The sequence below is a fragment of the Hyperolius riggenbachi genome, chromosome 1, assembly GCF_040937935.1.
Source record: "Hyperolius riggenbachi isolate aHypRig1 chromosome 1, aHypRig1.pri, whole genome shotgun sequence".
Classification (NCBI taxonomy): domain Eukaryota; kingdom Metazoa; phylum Chordata; class Amphibia; order Anura; family Hyperoliidae; genus Hyperolius; species Hyperolius riggenbachi.
Genome location: NC_090646.1, coordinates 265,427,569 through 265,446,988, shown reverse-complemented (window position 1 = coordinate 265,446,988; position 19,420 = coordinate 265,427,569). Strand labels below are relative to the sequence as shown.

General features: G+C 40.0%; 1 protein-coding gene across 3 annotated transcripts in view; it reads left to right on the top strand.

Annotated features, from left to right (window-relative positions):
- ARHGAP24 (Rho GTPase activating protein 24) overlaps positions 1-19,420 on the top strand; it is a 682,757-nt gene that overhangs the window by 42,066 nt on the left and 621,271 nt on the right. The window contains exon 1 of one of the 3 annotated variants that reach the window (XM_068233495.1): positions 12,190-12,234. The exons of the other annotated variants lie outside the window; for them this stretch is intronic. The gene's annotated coding sequence lies outside the window, so the exon portion shown is untranslated. Of the gene's footprint in view, positions 1-12,189; positions 12,235-19,420 lie in introns of those variants that run through there. 3 annotated transcript variants of the gene reach the window in all.

Below are 19,420 nucleotides of genomic sequence, written 5' to 3'. Positions count from 1 at the left end.
GGGTGCCTATCCTCCATCCATACCATGTGCTAGTAGTAAGCATCAGCCTGTGCATGGGAGCAACTGAGAGGAGATGAATAGGGATGAATGGGTGAAATTTACAAACTTAATTTTGTAGCGAATCTGGCTGATTCCCAGCGAACATTTTGCATAATTGCAGCCAAAATTCACAATTTTTCTACATTTGCATGCAAGTCTATGGAGCTAATATACGCAGTTGGGTGCAAAGTCCGCATACAACCTACTGACATCAGATTTGGTTTGTATTAAGGCTAATTCTGTGAACATGTCATGTCAGGCAGCACGGTGGCGTAGTGGTTAGGTCTCTCGCCTTGCAGCGCTGGGTCCCTGGTTCGAATCCCAGCCAGGGCACTATCTGCAATGAGTTTGTATGTTCTTTCTGTGTCTGCGTGGGTTTCATCCGGGCACTCCGGTTTCCTCCCACATTCCAAAAACATACGGATAAGTTAATTGGCTCCCCCTAAAATTGGTCCTAGACTACAGTAATTACACTACATAATATAGACATATGGCAATGGTAGGGATTAGATTGTGAGCTCCTTTGAGGGACAGTTAGTGACAACATATATATATATATATACACATTGTACAGCGCTGCGTAATATGTCGGCGCTATATAAATACTAAATAATAATAATAATGTCAAAACATTTTTTTCCCAAAAGACCTTATATTCTATTTTTTTAAAAACTCAGGCAGGAAAATGCATTTTAAACCAGTATTGAAGTAGATTCTGTCTCGTTGTAAAGGCCCAATGCAGTTTTAGTCTCATTAGTTTTGCCATGCTTTTAAAGTGACAGTATGCTTTTTTAACAAGTGTCAATACCGTGTATGGGGGCTTTGTAATCGACTGCGAAATATTGTCCTATAGACTTCAATGCATATTTCCGTAATGGCAAAAATGTAATGAAAATGTTGCTGTTTTGTTAAAAAAAATAGCAAAACTGATTTGGCAAATTCATTCATCTATAACTGTTACTTAACCATCATCAGCTTCCCATGTAAAAGGGGCCTCAGTATGGTGTCTAGAGATTAGATGCAGTAACCTTAGTAAATGAGCTTGTGCCCAATTTTTGCATTTGCACCTTTGGGATCACTAATGCGAACATTTTTAAAATGTAAAATACATGTAAACACATACAAATAAGAAGTATGTTTCTTCCAGAGTAAAATGAGCTATAAATTACCTTTCTCCCATCTTGCTGTCACGAACAGTAGGTATTAGAAAGCTGACAGAAATGACAGGTTTTGGTCTGATCCATCTCTTCAAGGGGGATTCTCAGCATAGCCTTATTTTTTTATGAAGACACCCCTTGAAAAGATTTATATAAATATGAAAATAAAGAATCCCCTGAGAATCCCCCTGAGGAGATGGGCTAGTCTAAAACTTGTCGTTTCTGTCAGATTTCTACTACTTACTGAAAGTGACAGCAAGATAGGAGAAAAGTAATGTATAGCTCATTTCACTCTGGAAGAAACGTACTTCTTATTTGTATGTGTTTACATGTATTTTAATTATTACAATTTTCGCGATAGTGGTCCTTTCACTGATTGATTGTCAACTTTTTAGCATCTGTAACGTTGATGTGCTGCTGAAAAGCAGAAGTACGCTAGTGTGCTCAGGCCCTCAATCATGAGCAGAGGAATGTGAGAAAAATTCTTCTGCCACCGCGATTGGATGTGTGAAATGAACACAACAATACATCAGTTCTCCTTGTAGTAAACACCAAAATCACCACTCAAAAAAAAACCACAAAGGCTTTCTACCAGTTATTTTATAGTAATTATTTTAGCTGTGTTTATCTGTTTATGACTTAATTGTATTTCAGGGTACCAATTAAATGAAACTTAAAGAGAATCTGTACTCTGAAATTCTTACAATAAAAAGCATACCATTCTATTCATTATGTGCTCCTGGTCCCCTCTGTGCTGTTTCTGCCATTCTCTGCTGCAAACCTGGCTTGTAATTGCCAGTTTTAGGCAGTGTTTACAAACAAACTAACCAGCTTCTAATAGGCTCAGCTAAGCAGAGTGTGTTAGTCACACAGAGCCTGCAGGGGGTGTGTACAGCTTCTAGCTAATCACAAGCAGCCCTGCACATTCCAGTCTGACTGCCTCAGCCTGACTGTGCCGACTATAGAGAGAAGATTAGATCATATAACAGAGATAACACAGCTACTGTGCAATTAGGAAAAGCTGCAGTAAGCCAGACCACATTAGAAAAGGCATAGGAACTTATAGCATAGAAGAAATAAAGATAAACAATTTGTTACAGAGTCTCTTTAAAATACTTCCTTTCTGACCTTTGACACGTCGGACTGACTCTGGTTCTTTTAGGACTTTTGAAGCAATCATTTCCAGTTATTACGTGATTCTTTTAGATGGAGTCAAGTATATGACATTGCTCACCTTCAGCCACCTTAATATGATGCAAACCTAGACAGAGATCATTTCTACAAGGACCAGAGTGAGTGAGGTCAACTGTTTTTGCTTTGTGAGATACAGGCATGCTGAGAGCCTCAATGCACAAATGTTCTCTCAGCATATTGGATTTCTTTAATAGTTCTCCAAAGCACCCACGTAAAGAATTGAGGATGTACTTGAAAAGATATTTGTATCAGCATAATGACTGTTCAAGAGCAGCTGCTGTAAGTGATACAGAATCTCATTTGATTGACACAAAAAGCCTCATAGCATTGCAGAAGTTAGTGTCACAGATTGGGAGCATTAAACTTTACACTTCAGACATGGACTGCTCTGTTTGCCTTATGCATACAGCTATTGTGCACAGTAGGTGCTGGTGTTGCGGTGTGTCAGTGTTTTGCTGCATCTGCCATCTCTTCACTTAAACCACCAAACTAAGAGGTATGTCAGAAAGGTGGAGGGTAAATTATCTCACACTCCAGTGCGTTCTGATGTATTTGTAACACGTAGCTTAACGTTTATGAAGTAAATACAGCATTAGAAATGCACGTTATGACACATAGTCATATACCAACGTCTACAATGGTGAGATCAGTTGAGCCTGACATTCTATGTTGGCAAAACTGTTCTATACAAGATACAGCACTAGAAAATCAATAGCTGTATCCCAATCTCATCAAACATGTGGATATATTGTACACATCAAAGCAGAGCTCAAGTCAAATAAAGTAAGCTTGTATGTAGCAGCATCAATGCAATAACAGTGTTTGACCTCCTACTTTGTGAAATGGAACTATTTTTCAGATGTTTTCCATGAAAATGTTGGCAAGACTGCTGTTGCCTATTAGTTGTCTCACATGAGGTTTAATACCTTTCACATGTACATGCTACATTTTATAGATAGAATGAGAAAAAGAGGAAGAAACTCATGAGATATGGTTTCTGCATCAGGGCAATAAATCTACTAAAAGTACATTAAATACAACCTCTCAGTTGGAACAGGAGCACTTTAGTATATGCAAGATACCTAAAAACTCAGGCCTGGACTGTCTATAGGGGCATTCAGTTGGGTAAACTAGTGCCCAGGCTTTTTTTTTTTATTAAAATTATCCTAAAAGGGCAAACTTTCAGGGAGAAATAGTAGTAGGGTTAGGCCAGTTTCATACTGCAAACCGGCAATAGATAATGTAAAATCTGTACATATAAGCGAAATAATATGACAAAAACTATAACGTTGCAAGCTTCTAAAACGACAACTACTTCAAAAACTATAATGTTCTAATGTTGTTAATGATATTTTTCGCTGCGACATTTTTTCTGCTTTTTTCGCCGTATTAACGATAATTGCATTAATGTCTATGGCGGCGCCTTTTTCATCCACCCTCGTCCTGCACTCTTTTTTCCTGCTACTGCTGTTATTATAGGAAAAGGGGGTCTTTCAGTGTTTATAGGCGATATATTACCCAGATACGCCCCTGTCAGTAATATAAAAGTATCGTTATAGATTCTATCAGACACAGCTTACTCAAACTCATTTGTGTAGAAACCAAAAGTATGCATTGGTTGCTGATTATTTACATTGCCAGGCAACAATACATCAGATGTCAGCAGTCATGCAGTAAAATATTGCTCTGACCACTGCTAGCTGTGTTCTGGTTTATGCTGAAGTTTTTCAACTCTTTCAAAAGGTTACAGAAATAAGAGGCTTATTACTGGGTTATTTTTCAATGATGTTGTGTAGATCTGGCAGTATTTCACAAAACAAAAATCAATTATGAAAGGCTATTACATTTTCAAAAAAAAGCTATTTACAACTGTTCTTTGTGTTTCTGCTTTAGATAAGTATTTATTTCATTTGACGTGTAATGTAAACAATGCAAGAGGTATCCTGTGATGTGTACTGGAGATACATATGGCATGTTTTCAGCATCTGATGCCATAATGATGGTGCTGTTGAGAGCAGAAATCACCCAGGGTGACTGAATGCCATTGAGTGAAGATGTAGGCCCTGCTTCAGGACACAATATATTTCCATTCATATAGTGGGCTAGCAGCTCTCAGATGTATGAGGCTCCAACACAGTTAACCCAATGGAAAATTGCACGCTTCACGCGATAAAGCACTCCTGGGTGCGTTACATCGCAACCCGTGCGAACACTTTCTATATTGTGAATGGTAACATGAAAGTCATTGGATTTTCATGTTAACATGTGTATTGCGGCATAATGGACAGCACCGCACATAAGTGTTAAAGGGCCTTAACAGTAACCATGATATACAAACACCCAAGCTTGCTATCACTTAGTGTGTTAGTCTAGGTATGGAAAATAAGTTAGAAGCTTCTACTGGGCATGGTTGTGCATTCTTCTTTGGTGCCATTAGCACCTGCTTTCATTCAATTTTAAAAATGTAGCTTTCTCCTGTCAAAACAAAAGAGAAATCAACATTGTATGAAAAGCTGCACATTAACTAGTGCAAACAGAAATTAATTTCTTTGGACTACCGAGTGATTGATCACATTTTTACACCAAGTGCAAACTGTAGGCTTTGAATGCTCAATGCATGCGATGCTGTACAAAATGTATAGTAATATCACTCCCAATTCCTATAAATGGGAAAGTCATTGTCTGCATCGTAGATTGATACAGAAACAGGCAGCAAGACTGATATTGATATCAAAACTGTCAGGAAGTGCATGTGATTGGCTCAGCTGCAAGCTGTATATAAATTGCATGGGGTGTGGATGTCATTGACCAATTCTCTCAGCACCATGGAAAGCTTCTTAAGCTACGGCTACACAGTCAGCCACAACATAGCAAGCAAAGCCTATTCATAACAAACTGCTGTAGAGGTAAACCTTTTTTTTCATCTACTATACAGTAAGCAGGTGACATTTGCATGGGGGTCAAAATAAGAGAAAACGCTGTCTCCAAAAACAATGGTGGCTGCACAAATACTCATAATAGGCCTACCATACTACTCCTGATTAGGCATTATACTGCTATACATCACCCTTCAAGTATGCAATTGTATAAGAAATTTTGGCTAGGGTTCAAGATGTTTAAATCAGATAGTAGAATTTTATTAATGAATACAAAAATGACACAATTTCATAGCTTGATTGCATGCAAAAATCAGCTTCATAAAATGATCAGTAAAAACTTGCGGGGCATCTAGGCACCAACAATGAGATTCTCTAAACTAGACAGCAACTATCTAATCTAGGCCGGCATCATGCGTCCATCCATACATCCATGCAATGGCGCCCACTCACTCCTAAGCGTTGCTCAACTTAATTGCAGTGCGTGATGCTTGAAAGGCTACTCCCATAGGGGCAACTGAGTCCACCTGCACAGCAGCGATAACCGATTTGATAAGCAAAAATCTCCACAGGGATAAAGAATAGCTTCCAAGTAGAAAGTCACTCTTACCACCTCCGTTGTAGCTTGCTGTGTGGGTACCCACTTGATGATGCTGCACGATGTCCCATATGGTGAGAGGACGGCACAGCCCTCCAGCTTGTGTTGAGCATGTGCTCAGGCAGTCCCTCTTAGAGCGGTGGCCGGAATGAGATGTGCCCAACCATGCCCAACCAGGGCAATGCCTCAGTGCTGCGCCAGGAAGGCAGTGTCAGCGGTCGGCTATGTTCCGCTATTCCAAGCCGCGGTCTGCAATGGCGGCACGCATGGAGTGTTGTATTGGCGGCTGCAGAGTCGGTTCATCCGCTGGTGTGGATGTGACGTGTGCGTGGTGCACTAGGCCCCGCCCATCGACGCGTTTCCCGCCCCTCACAGGCGATTCGTCAGGATGTATTGATGGGCGTACTCTTTTCTTCTTTTATACGACGTGCATTCCTTCACTCCTCCTCCTATCTAGTAACTTTTACTAATATACATTGCAGCTCCGTAAGGGTAATGGGAACTCTAAAAAGTCCCAATACTCTCGCAATGTCCTCATATTTCACGCTTCACAGGTAAACAATGTTCCACTCCACTTTGTAATGATGGTTTTTATAACATTATGGTTCTTTTTAATCCAATTATGCGGTCACCCCAGCACTGTCCTTAATCACGTTTTATTTCAATTTAACATGGAGGGAGAGCCACGGGGGAGGGAACTTTTATAAATTGTGTTCAAGGCATGTAGTTACATGCCTCGAATCCACTCAGAATATGACATGCTTATCACATCTGTCATACTGTCATTCACTCATGGATTTATACTCTCACTCACCTATTACTAACTACACATAAGTAGTCTCTGTTGTATCTCTATCTCTTTGTAGTATAGATCTGTTTTTTCAGATATGACTTTAAATTAAAGTCATTGTTTAAACCATAGGGGCTAAGAGTTTGGAGTCGAAAGATCCACATCCCTTCTTTACACAATAGTTCATTGGTCATGTCACCTCTCCTCTTAGACATATTCAATTTGTAGATACCCTTAAACAGTGTACTCTGCAATCTACTCCCATGTTTAGTGGCATAGTGTCTGCCTAGGGTCGTATCCACATCCCCATTTACAATACTGCACATATGCTCAAGAATACGGACTTTCAAAGCCCTTTCAGTCATCCCTATGTACATAAGGCCACATGGGCAGGATATCATATAGACAACATTTTCAGTGTCACAATTTATGAATGACATTTGCATGGGGTACTGCAGTTCATTGCAATGTTTTTGCTTCAACCCCACTCATGCAGCAATATGTAAAGTTTCAAGCAGTTTGTACTGCACAAAGAGTACACATTCAAGGCTTGAAGTTGAAATTGAAATGTAATTTTTAATAACATCAAATTATATATGTATATAAAAAAAGTAGTTTGGAGCACTGTTTGCAGCATTTCTATGGAAGATGAGTGTCACATTAAGGTGAAAAGAGCACATTCGTTGATTTAAAAAAACAAACAAAACAAATCTAAGCAATGCTCTTTATGGCCTGAAATCACCATTGAATAATTTCATTAGAACGTAATTACAGGGCTAGTTCTAGACTTTTTGCTGCCGGAGGAAAACTTGTGAAGATGCTCCCCCTCTCCCCCCACATTGCTGCTGTCATGCCTCCGCCCACCTCACTCACTGTCAGACTCCTCACACAGCACAACAAGCTGCTTTTCCCCAATGATGACCTCTTCACCTCGCTCTCCTCTCACTTCACCTCCTACTCTGACTGCATGTTGTTAGTGTAAAGGCAGTACAAACATGCTGCCTCTGTAATCTCTGTGCCTGATGCAAGTGTTTCACCTTGCTTCATGAGAGAACCGGCCCTGCTTATTAAGAATGGTTTCTGGAAGAGTCCACTGCTTCCTAATCCCACCCTATTGATTTCATCTTTATTTTAGCTATACAGACAATTTTCAAGAAACTCCTCTCAGCATGGGAAGATAAATAGAGAAAATTGTTTTCACATGCGATAACATCCATGAATGATGGGCATTTCTCTGACTTTGAGGCAATACGCGCTGAAATCAGGGTCACAGAGAAAAGAGGAAACTGGTAGGACAATTTTAGCATGACATAAAATCAATTTTAAGCAATAATAGTCTGTTGGATTTAACCCTGGCCAAGCAAAAAGCAGTAGTGTTCTATTATTGTTACCGGAGTTACACCTTTAAGCATCCAACTTTTTACTCCCCAAACTAAATTTTCACATTCACACTTAGTGCACAATTGTGGAGTTGCTACTGCAACTTATGTAGGAGCCCAGAAGTCATGGAAGAGGGAGAGTGCTCCAAATCTGTATATACTTGGATACTACAGGAGCAGTTTGTCAGAGGAGAACTCAGAAAGTCTCCCATTGCTGAAGACGTGTCTGCTGCTATGAAGAAGCCTGGCAGCACTGCGAGGACAGGGAGGAGGAGGAAGTTAAAGTCAAGGCGCTGCAGCGCCAGGTAATGTGCTGCAGTGCAGACAGATGTGCTGGCAGGTAAAAGGTCTGTAGTGTATGTGCTGACTCTGTGTGATGTATTGTATCTGTGGATGCTCATGCTTATATTTACTGTATATTCCTGCGTATAAGACTACTTTTTAACCCTTGAAAATCTTCTGAAAAGTTGGGGGTCCTCTTATACGCCGGGTGTCATTGATGCCGGGTGTTACGCCCTATCCTGTTACCGCCTCTCAGATCTCGCTGCTGAGGGAGCACAATCTATTCTTCCATACCGCTCCGATAAACAGGTAGACAAGGAGAGCTGACCAGTCTACTTAAGAAGAGTTGACCAATGCAACAAGTCAATTGACTATATCTGGTAATATACTGGGTAACACATACAGTACAGCACCAGTATCTGTTCATACATAGCACCAGTATATGATTTTTTATTTTTTTTATTTGGTGTGCGTTGGAAGAGGGGTAGTCTTATACAGCGAGTATATCCCAAACTCTATATTTTAACTGCAAAAGTTGGGGGGTCGTCTTATACGCCTAGTCGTCTTATACGCCGGAATATACGGTATGTATATGTGTCTATGTGCCAGCAGCTGGGAATGTATATACATCATGTACCAGTGTATGTAAAAATGTATGCATATAGGTTTGTAAGTGTACAGTATGTATGTATGTATGTATGTTTGTATGTATGTCTGTTTATGTATGCAAGTGTAAATGTATGTAGATGTGTTTGATGTATTTGTGAATGTGTGTGTGAGTATTTACATATATGTCTTGGGTGTTCCTTTTGAGGGCCTTTTCCCCGTACTGCATTGTGGGTAGAATCTAAAGGTACTTGCATACATTAAGCTGGCCACTAACGGTACAATTTCTAGTGAAAAATCGTTCGAGCGATCAGAAATTCTGATCGGATGAAAAATCGTTCACTACACCATCAGCTAACCAATCATTGCTTCCTATCTATCACGACCACCAAGAAAATCCAAATTTTCGTTCGACGAAAATTCATTCGGGCGACATTTTTTTCACTCGTTCATAATCGATTGTGTCCACCAAAGGAGATTATTTACAACCAATCCGATCAGAATTTCTGATCGCTCGAACGATTTTTCGCTAGAAATTGGACCGTTAGTGGCCAGCTTAAGATGTTCAACACTGCTGAAAACGGCCACTTCGACCAACCATTGTTTGCCTAACATGTTGGATCTTTAAAGACCCCTGATGCACAAGTTATTTTTCCCGCCCACTCTGTCATGTGCTAAACATTGTTCCTCCATTGCTCTCCATAGCTACAGAATGCATCCCTAACCTGAAGGCTAGCAATTTGTCTTTAAGGGATCATTTCCCGATCCCTGACGGACAACAATCGTCACATGTCTACTTCGCTTAAGACTAGGTTTACACTGAAAGTGCTGTGTCAGCATGTCTGTTGCTGCCCAAATGTGCTGTTCAATGTGATGGCAACACTCCTATTGCAGCGCACAATACACTGTTGTATGCATTTTTAATGCATGGCAGATACGTTGTCATTCCATTTAAAAAGTCATAAAATCTGTCAGCCAACAAATTCTTACACAGCACTTTCAGTATAAAGCTAGCCATAGGAGCCTAGCAATGAAAACGTTAAGAATGCAAACTGTCGTGTCATGTTCTTGACACAATAATTGACATCATGCTAATTATAAAGATACTGTGGCCCATCATTGGTCTTATTCACCATGTAAGAGCATTGCTAGCTGTATTACAGCCATGGACAACCATTTGTAGGAATTTGGTCAGCATTCCAATGTGTCTGTTGCATGCCTCATCTCATCAGCTGAACTGTGGGATAGATTCTGCATGGAGCATGTGAGATATACTGTGCAACCACCAATACAACTGTGTTCTTGAAGATGCTGCTGTTGATTCGTGGGGGTGGGGCAGTGGCTTAGCAGTTGTACAGCTGGGGGTTTTTGGACAACCGTGGTGCGGAACCACTTGAATACTATCCAAATGAACAGTTATAACAAAGTGTTAACTTCCAGAAAACATAGGGGCATAACTACAGGGGAGCGGCCCCTGTGACCGAAGAGGGGTCCAGCGCTGTAAGGGTGCCGCAATAACTACTTCACTCGCTCTGATAAAGAGGTCCATCTCTCAGATCCGGTGTTTCTGTGACTACACTTGTTTTGGGTTTGAAAATCATGATGTCCGCACTTGTTTTATGACCCTTGAAATATGGGTCCCCTGGATTTGAGGGTCACAAGAGGTTGGCAAGGGTGGGAACATTGGTGGGAGGCCCCATCAAAGTGTTTAATTTTTGTTTTGTAGTTGATGATTTGTAGTTACAACCCTGAGCAAATGGTTAGATTTATCAGGGAAAAACCATAACATAACAAAACACATTCGCTGCACATACAGTAAGGGCCCGTACACACTGGCTGCGTAGCGCTGCAATTTAAAATCACATGCCATTTTTAAATATTTGCACATAATTGCACACTACCAGCTAAAGCAATTTCCTACCTTTATCTGGTCAGCAGGCGCCAGTCAGCCGATCAGGTGTACTGTCATACACTCTGTGCCTGCCATACCAAATCTAGCAGTAATTGCATAAAATAGCATTCAGGTAAGAGGGAGGCTTCGGTTGGACGTAATCGTAGATTACGCACATTTTTGCAGAAAGATTCAAGTTTTTTGAGCATGCAAAATTTTGCATATATTAAACAAACGTGCGATTCTTCATTGAGTTTTAAGGGCCTTTACACACTGGCTGCGTTGTACTTTTAGAATTGCATGCGATTTTTAATCGCAAATTTTAATCGTTTAAAAAACGCATGCGATTGTAAAAGTGCAACGCAGCCAGTGTGTAAAGGCCCTTAAAAGCCAATGAAGAATCGCACCTTTTTTTAATAATTACAAAACTGCATTCAAGTTTTTGCATGCTCAAAAAACTTGAATCTTTCTGAAAAAAAATTGCACATTGCATGCTAATGCTCATTGACCTTTATGAGCTAATTTGAAGAAACACAAACCAACCTAATTTTTTTTCTATTTTCTGCACTGATAGGTTTGAACTCTACTTCTAAAAAAATATACAATGAGTGAATTTGATAAAGAGTCTTTTTTTTTGGGGGGGGGGGGGGGGGGGGGTGTTGTACTGGTAAAAATTGCTAGAAGTGGCCCTTAGTATAAAGGAGATTTTAACAAGGCTCTAACGTATTTTAAATACAGGCGGTGACACGTCTCCCTAGGCTAATGACTTTCATAGCTTCTTCATGAATTGTAAACATTTTCTGTCTCTGTATAGTCTTCAGAAATGTTGCCCAGCAGCACCTGGTTTTTCTTAATGTTCCTATATTTGTCTTCACCTGCTTGATAAAGTGTGGACCTTTGACACTCTCTGCGCTCGCAGAACGTTCAACTCGCTTAATAGGAAATCTGAGGCTGGAGATGAATCTTTATAGCTCAGCGAACTTCCTTGCTCACTCTTGGGTACCATTTATTTAAATGCAGCACAGCTTCCCAGACACACGAGTGCTTTACGTGTTCCCTCTCCAGCCAGGTTTTCCTCTGTCTCCGCGACACATCTGATACTGAGAGAGGCTGTAAGAGCATGTGAAGTGTGTGCAATGTGTGCTACATGTGATTGCAACAATCTATCACAAAAGCTGGAGATGAAAGCTCCACTCATCGGCTCTGTCTGACTGAAACATTCTGCACAGGACCCGCAGCACCTCAGCGCTGGTTAACAAAGTGCTGCAGCCAGCGTGCTGATCTGTAAGAGGAAATAGATTCAGGGCAGAGAATTCTCAATGCACAGGTTCCCTTCAGATATTTGCATGCTGTTTGACAGTGTGACTTCTGGAGCACTGCTTCTGGTATCTCCATCATCCATCGACAAGAGGACGGGAAAACGTAAGTTAGTGTTATTTAGAGCCTTGTAATGGGAGCGTAAGAAGATAAGGGGGTGGGGAGCAATTGTTCCAACTATGCAAGGTGCAGATGTGAAATAATGTGTGATTGAAATCTCTGTTTAAGTAGCAAGTCATTTCAAAGAGTAGCTTCACAATAAGGAAGTGCTGTCAGATGTGTTGTTGTGAATGCAGTGACTACGATTTTTTTCTCACCAGTCATGTAGGAGAGTAATTACGGTCCTCTGCTGAATCAGTAATGGTTTTGAAAACCTTAAAGTGGCCATTCTCATTTATTCACAATCTGATGGAATAGATTTAGCTGTAATCAAACTACTGTGAAGGTTTCTTTGGCACACTGAATCTGTTTTAATGAATAAAAGACCCCTGTGGTTAACAGGGACGTAGATTGAATGTGCAACTGAGAAAACTATGGCAATGGATGGCAGCTGAGATAATGTTATTTAGATAGACACTCCCAGTCTTGGATTAACACAAAATATAATAGACCTTATTTTCTATTCACCTGTTTATGTGAATCCATGTTCTTTGAATTTGTTCTGACTTAATTACATGTCTATTGTGGAGGTATATTTAGGAAAAACTTCATGTCAAATCCCCTCCAGGGATGCATAAAACCAAAATGAAGGCTAGGGATTGGAGAGCACAGTTTCTCGAGAAGCAAAACCGTACCTGCTTGTGTCAGAGATGGGGGCTGCGGCAGGGAGGGTTAATTTACCTGTTCAACATCTTCGTGCCATGGTGCTCCATGCTGCTCTCCATGCCCTGACACTTCCTACTTCACCGCCAGAACTTCCGGTGTAACGGAGCAAGTATCGCAAGGATGGAGCGCCATGGCAAGAGGACACCACACAGGTAAATAAACCCTCCTTGCCACGGCCCCCATCTCGGACACAAGTGGGTGCAGTTTTGCTTGTCGTAAAACTGTGCTCACTCATCCTTAGTGACAGCAAAGTGAGATGGGCTCCTGAGCTACCTTATTTATCTTCAAAGCCACATATCATAATTAATACTTTTGTACCAAGAGCGGTATAGAAACAGAACACAAATGTTCATTCTTTGCCACAGCAACATTTATATATGGACACAGATACGAAATGTGCTGCCACCACCCTCCTCCATTGACAATTGGCTTAGAATGGGATAAAACTCAGTATTTCCTCTTTTCTCTAAACAATTATTAACAGCATAAAATCTACCACAAAACAAATTTGTAGCAGAACAGCAGTCAAACAGTTAAACACAGCAATTTTTTCTTTAGTGGAAAACTCCTTGCTTCAGTTGGCAGCGAAGAGGCGATGACATTATCTTTTGTTTACATTCCTATGTCAGATACATTTAGTAAACATTAGTAAACTGCCAAAACTAATACTGAGCTGAGAAGCAGAAAGAGCTGAGAAATGATCTCTAGATAGATTTTAATATATAGATACAGCAGCTATGCAATGACATGCAATGACAGCTTTCAGAGCAGATAAACTGTACTTTAGGAATTTGTAATTTGTAGACTGACAATATTACTTTTTGCACAAAAGCAAATATGATAACTGTATAGGTAATAAAAAGTAGGAAAACACATTTTATTGGCTCTTATGTCAGAGCTTTATCCCACTTTAAGAACCAATTATTGCTCATATGTCAGATCCAAACCTGTCAGGGGAGTAGCCAACTGGCTCTCTTCAAGTCATGTGATCAGGTCATACTGATCAGATGTGTTAGGAGAGAGCAGAAGCTTTCACATTAAATCAATAATACATGTATAAATATCTATCAGTAGATATACCGGCAACAATTATCTCTTCATCATTTTCTCTCTGCTGTGTTGTAAGTTTATCCTGAGCTGATGAACCACTTTGCATGGCATCTGTAGTGTAAGAACTAGGAGTGGAATCAGAAATGTGTAAGTAGAGACTTCCTTCTAGAGGCCCCTCAGCACAGAATGGATTAATGCAGTAGAGTCTTCTGGTGTCCCATAACTCTGGTTTATTCAAAACACCTAGTTTATTCACTGTTGTCAGCATTGCAAAATTATAATTTTTATACAGTAGCACAGTCTACGAAATGTTGCAAGAGGTGCAGCCACTGGGTGCGCTCAAGAGGCTACCCTGTAGTGTTAGGGAATCTTGCCTTGAACTCCTTACTGAATAGGTACAGGATTTGAACCCTGGTCTCCTATATCAAAGGCAGTGCCCTTAACCAGTACACTATCTAGCTACGGCTAACTCTAATTGACATCCTGGTTATATGAGAAAAGTAAACTACTGACAATAAACATAATATATAAAATAACTGCATTGTTGATGAGAGCTTTCAATGTACTGTACAGTAAAAAAAATTCTAATTTTAAATTAACATATCTTTTTAGGAAATTTGGCTATAAAAGTAACCCTTTCAAGCAGAAGCAAAGTTGGATGACAGAAGTATCCCAGCATACAGAAAGTCTGCTGTTACAATAATTATTAACTTCTTACCTTTTAAAAATGTTGCATCTATTAACCATATACCGTTATACAGGTGAAACTCTAAATATTAGATTATTATGCAAAAGTCCATTTATTTCAGTCATTAAGTAATATTTTCAGTTATTCAAGTTCAAAGTGAGATATTCCAAGCCTTTATTTGTTATAATTTTGATGATGGTTTACAGCTTATGAGAACAAAATCTCAGACCATTAGAATGTTGTGAAAATGTTCTGTATTCTAGGCTCAAAATGTCAGACTCTAATCGACTAATTAATCTAAAACACCTGCAAAGGGTTCCTATTTCATATACTAGTTTCACCTTTTAAGTTGAATTACTGAAATAAATGGACTTTTGCATAATCTCATTTTTCAAGTTTCACCTGTATGTTGAGGCATATGTCTACTGTACATCGATCTCTATTATGCTATTTAAATAGCCTACAGCTACTCATACATTGTGATACTAATAATAGATTAGATATGTGATAAACATCACATTTAATAAACATCTATTTAAACTATGAATGTACCAATGGTATTATAAGTTAGATATTGATCAATATGGATCAGACTCAATCCCAACAGTAGCAATTTCCACATAGGACTCAACCCTCCAAAGTGTGAAATACAAAAGGATATTTATTAATCCATAGCGGTAATACAGCACACAAGATAGCACAACGTTTCGGGCAGAGGCTTGTGAGGTTTGATGGGCCTCTCACCGCACTGGACTCCCCGTGTGATATAGACAGTCTCTGTGGCCGGCAGGTTTCACACTATATTGCAGACTCAATCCCACCCATACAGAAGGTGCAGGAGTGGGGGGCACACAGGTAGCAACAGTGTAGGATCGAGGATACTGTACCTTTGCATTGCATAGGGCAGTACAAGGCTAGCAGCTGCAGGAAGGAAAATCAATAGTAGACTAGATGTAACATCTGAAAGTATGGCGGCTGCGGATACGCAGGCTATACCCGCAGCCGCCTTTGTTCCCTGTTCACAGGCCTTATCCGTCCCGGCGGCGTCTAGCACGCCGGGAACGGCATTGTCTCTAGCTCATAGGGTCTCTGTATCGCGCGGGCGTACGCGGAGACATGACCTTAATGCTAGAAGAAGGCGCGTCGGCTGATGTCAGGAGTGACTCGCGCCGCTCGGATTGGCTGATTGCTAGAGGGCGTGGCGCTGGGCTCTTCTCGGCTTCTTAAGCCTTTACAGATCATTGGCAACTTGTCTGCTGTTGCGAATACACTCGTGTTAGCGCTCAGACTTAGTGAGGTTCCTCTTGATGATAGATGTATATGCAGTGTTTGTGATATACATCTATCTATAGTTAGTTATTATTTCATTGTACTCTGATAACCTGTGTATGATACTGGCTACTCTCTGACCTTGCTATTGCTAAAAAGATTCTGTACCTCTGCCTTTCTGACTTAAAGCGGATCCGAGATGAAAAACTAAATATAACAAGTGACTTGTCTATATATCTTATCTAAAGTTTAGATACTTTACACAGCAAATCTATCTTCAAACAGCTTCAACAGTATATTAATATTTTTCCCTGTGATACAATGGGAGCAGACATGTTTTCTGCTTGTCACTATTACACAATCACACACACAGGCAAGCTTATCTGTATCTAGGCATGCTAATCTGCATATTCTGTGAAAACTCCACTCTTATCTCCTCCATTACACAGGCAACTGATCTGTATCTGCACTGCAGCTCTCAGATTGTGAAAACTCTGCCTCTGAAATCTATAGCTAGTTTTCACCTGCCCAGACTGAAATCCCACAATCCCTTGCAAGCGCCAAGGCACTCTGGAGAAGCTGTGGGTGTGGCTTATTTAGTTTATAGGAAATTAGGGTATTAAAACAATACAAAACAAGTATTTGGCTTGAGGAATGTCCTATAAACTATATGTAAGGAACACAATTATGCAATGAGTAAAAGTTCATCTCGGATCCACTTTAAGTTGCTGAACCTCTGCCTGATATTAACTACTCTCTCGCCTGCCAATTTTGTACAACCTCTACCTGCCTGTTCTCGAACCTTGCCTGTCTGACTACTCTACTCACCAGTGGGCCCTTGCCACTGGTGAGGTGCTCTAGCTATTAGAACCTACGAGCCCCTCTGGTGAGGTTCAGACTTACTTGCATAGCTCCAGTGACTGATAGTACCTTGTCAGCTCCTCTGGCGAGGTCTAGTTAAACTACTCAGTCATTTGTGCTGTTAGTATCTTGCCAGCTCCTCTGGCAAGGTCTAGTTAAACTATTCCATCATTTGTGCTGCTAGTACCTCACCAGCTCCTCTGGCAAGGTCTAGTTAAACTATTCCGCCATTAGTGCTGCTAGTACCTTACCAGCTCCTCTGGCAAGGTCTAGTTAAACTATTCAGTCATTTGTGCTGCTAGTACCTTACCAGCTCCTCTGGCAAGGTCTAGTTAAACTATTCAGTCATTTGTGCTGCTAGTACCTTACCAGCTCCTCTGGCAAGGTTTAGTTAAACTATTCAGTCATTTGTGCTGTTAAGTCCTTACCAGCTCCTCTGGCAAGGTCTAGTTAAACTATTCACTCATTTGTGCTGTTAGTACCTTACCAGCTCCTCTGGTAAGGTTTAGCCAAACTTCGTTAATTCTTTCATTATTAGTACTTTGCCAGCTCCTCTGGTAAAGGTATTGTTATTTGTGTTGGTAGACCCTCCAGCTCCTCTGGAGAAGTCTATACTGTTGCACCAAACACCACACCTTACTCTCAGCTAGCTATACTAGTATTATTGGTGATACTGCAGATCACCACATAATCAGGTATAGCGTCTGTATTATTGGTGATTCTGCAGATCACTAATAATCAGACGTCTGAGTTGCAGCACCCAATCGTTACACTAGATTTCTGCTCACATCTTGTCTAATTTCTAATTGTGCAAAGTGGTAGGACAGGTAAATGATATCTGGAAAATATCAATCATTTGCTTGATCTCCCATAAATGTTATAGTGCATAGCTAGCTTTACACAGAGTTGCATTCCTATCTTGCTATCATTGTGCTCTCCAAGAAGATCTAAACAGCTGAGTTTTTGCCTTTTTGTCACATTACACATTAGTGACATCACTTGTATGGATCTGGCCAGGTATGGTCAAACTTTGTGACACAGTTAAAGATCAAGCAAGGACAGGGGTGGGTTGATTGACCTCCTAAGTTATCTCCTAGGTGATATTTTCACACTTTGTCAATAAAATGCCCTTCAAGCCACCAGGAAACAAGAAAATACTCAAAATAATTTTGATATTACCTTTTCACCTACTTTTTGATACTTTTTTAGTTACAAAGTGGTGAACAAATATTTTAACAAGAAAATGAAAAATTATCTCCTAAGAGAAAACTTTTTCTCCTGAGTTTTATGATAATTTGTCATCTTCTCTTTAAAATAACTTTTCAGGACTTAGAAATTTAGAAAGTACCAAAAAAATATAAACAGCTGAAATCATTTTTTGCTTGCTGGTGGCTTAAAGGGCGTTTTATTGACAAGGTGTGAAAATATCACCTGCTGAGAAAACTCGGGAGAAGAAGTTAACTAAATGTTAGCCTCTATCAATAAAATACCTTTTGAAGCCCCCAGCAAACAAGATAATACGCAAAATAAGTTAGCCGTTACTCTAATGAAGTGTAATGATTTTTGTTGTTGTTGTTGTTGTTAGAGTATCTTTTTATGCTGTTACTTTGCGGACTAAATAAGCATACAGTTTTAGCAGCTCTTAAATGTTTCTTATTTAATTCCTTTACTTTGGTGAATGGACTGTAGATGGAGCAGAGCTAGTAATGGAAATTATTGTAGGTACATAAAATACTACAGCAGATGCAAGGTTTGATATCTGTATTGGAATGTTTATGTCATTATAACAAAAGAGAATCTATTTTGCTTTAGTCGTGTTTGTCAGTTAAAAATTGTAAAGCAAGATGACTCTGCAAATACCTAAATATCGCTTGTGCAGTACATCAATATCCCTTACCATGCCTGCAAAACATCAGAGTCTCCTGAGGCCACAGCTATTTTCATTGTGACAGCTCAAGGTAGAATAGTTTGCATATTTTCCTCAGAATTTCTTCAGCCTATTGGCAAAAGAACCACTGTGTCCGATGACAATGTTTCTTCTATAGCACATACATCACTTGCTACAATTTATAAGTTGTTATATGATATATAGGCCTTTCCTCCTAAAGTCAAAGCAGTATGTGTGCCAGGTATAACCAGCATACGGAGAGCGCAGCAGCATGCAAAAGAAATTTAAAAAAGTTGCTCATGAGGTCAACCTTCTCACCTTCATTTACAGTTAGTGTACTTAAAGTTAACCAAGCACAATTTTTAGCACCCGGGGCATCTCAATAGCACATTAAAATGCACGCCAACAATGTGGCTCATTATTAAACAAAAACTTAAATTTTACCTCTTTTTTTTACATTTAAAAGTTTAGCAGAGGGTTTTATTACCCTACTGCCTTGGCCTGCCTGACCGCAGAATTTTCAGGCAGATAAGGACTGATGTAATTATTCTATTGCACACCTTAGCAGAGAGCAAACACAAGCTTTCATCGGCAGGGAGGGTGGAGTGATATGACACTATGCTTCAAAGTGTTTAGAGAAGTCAAAGATGCCTTCCCCTGGTAAATAGAGAGCTGCTATAGCTATTAAAAAACAGGACAAACTGCAGAAA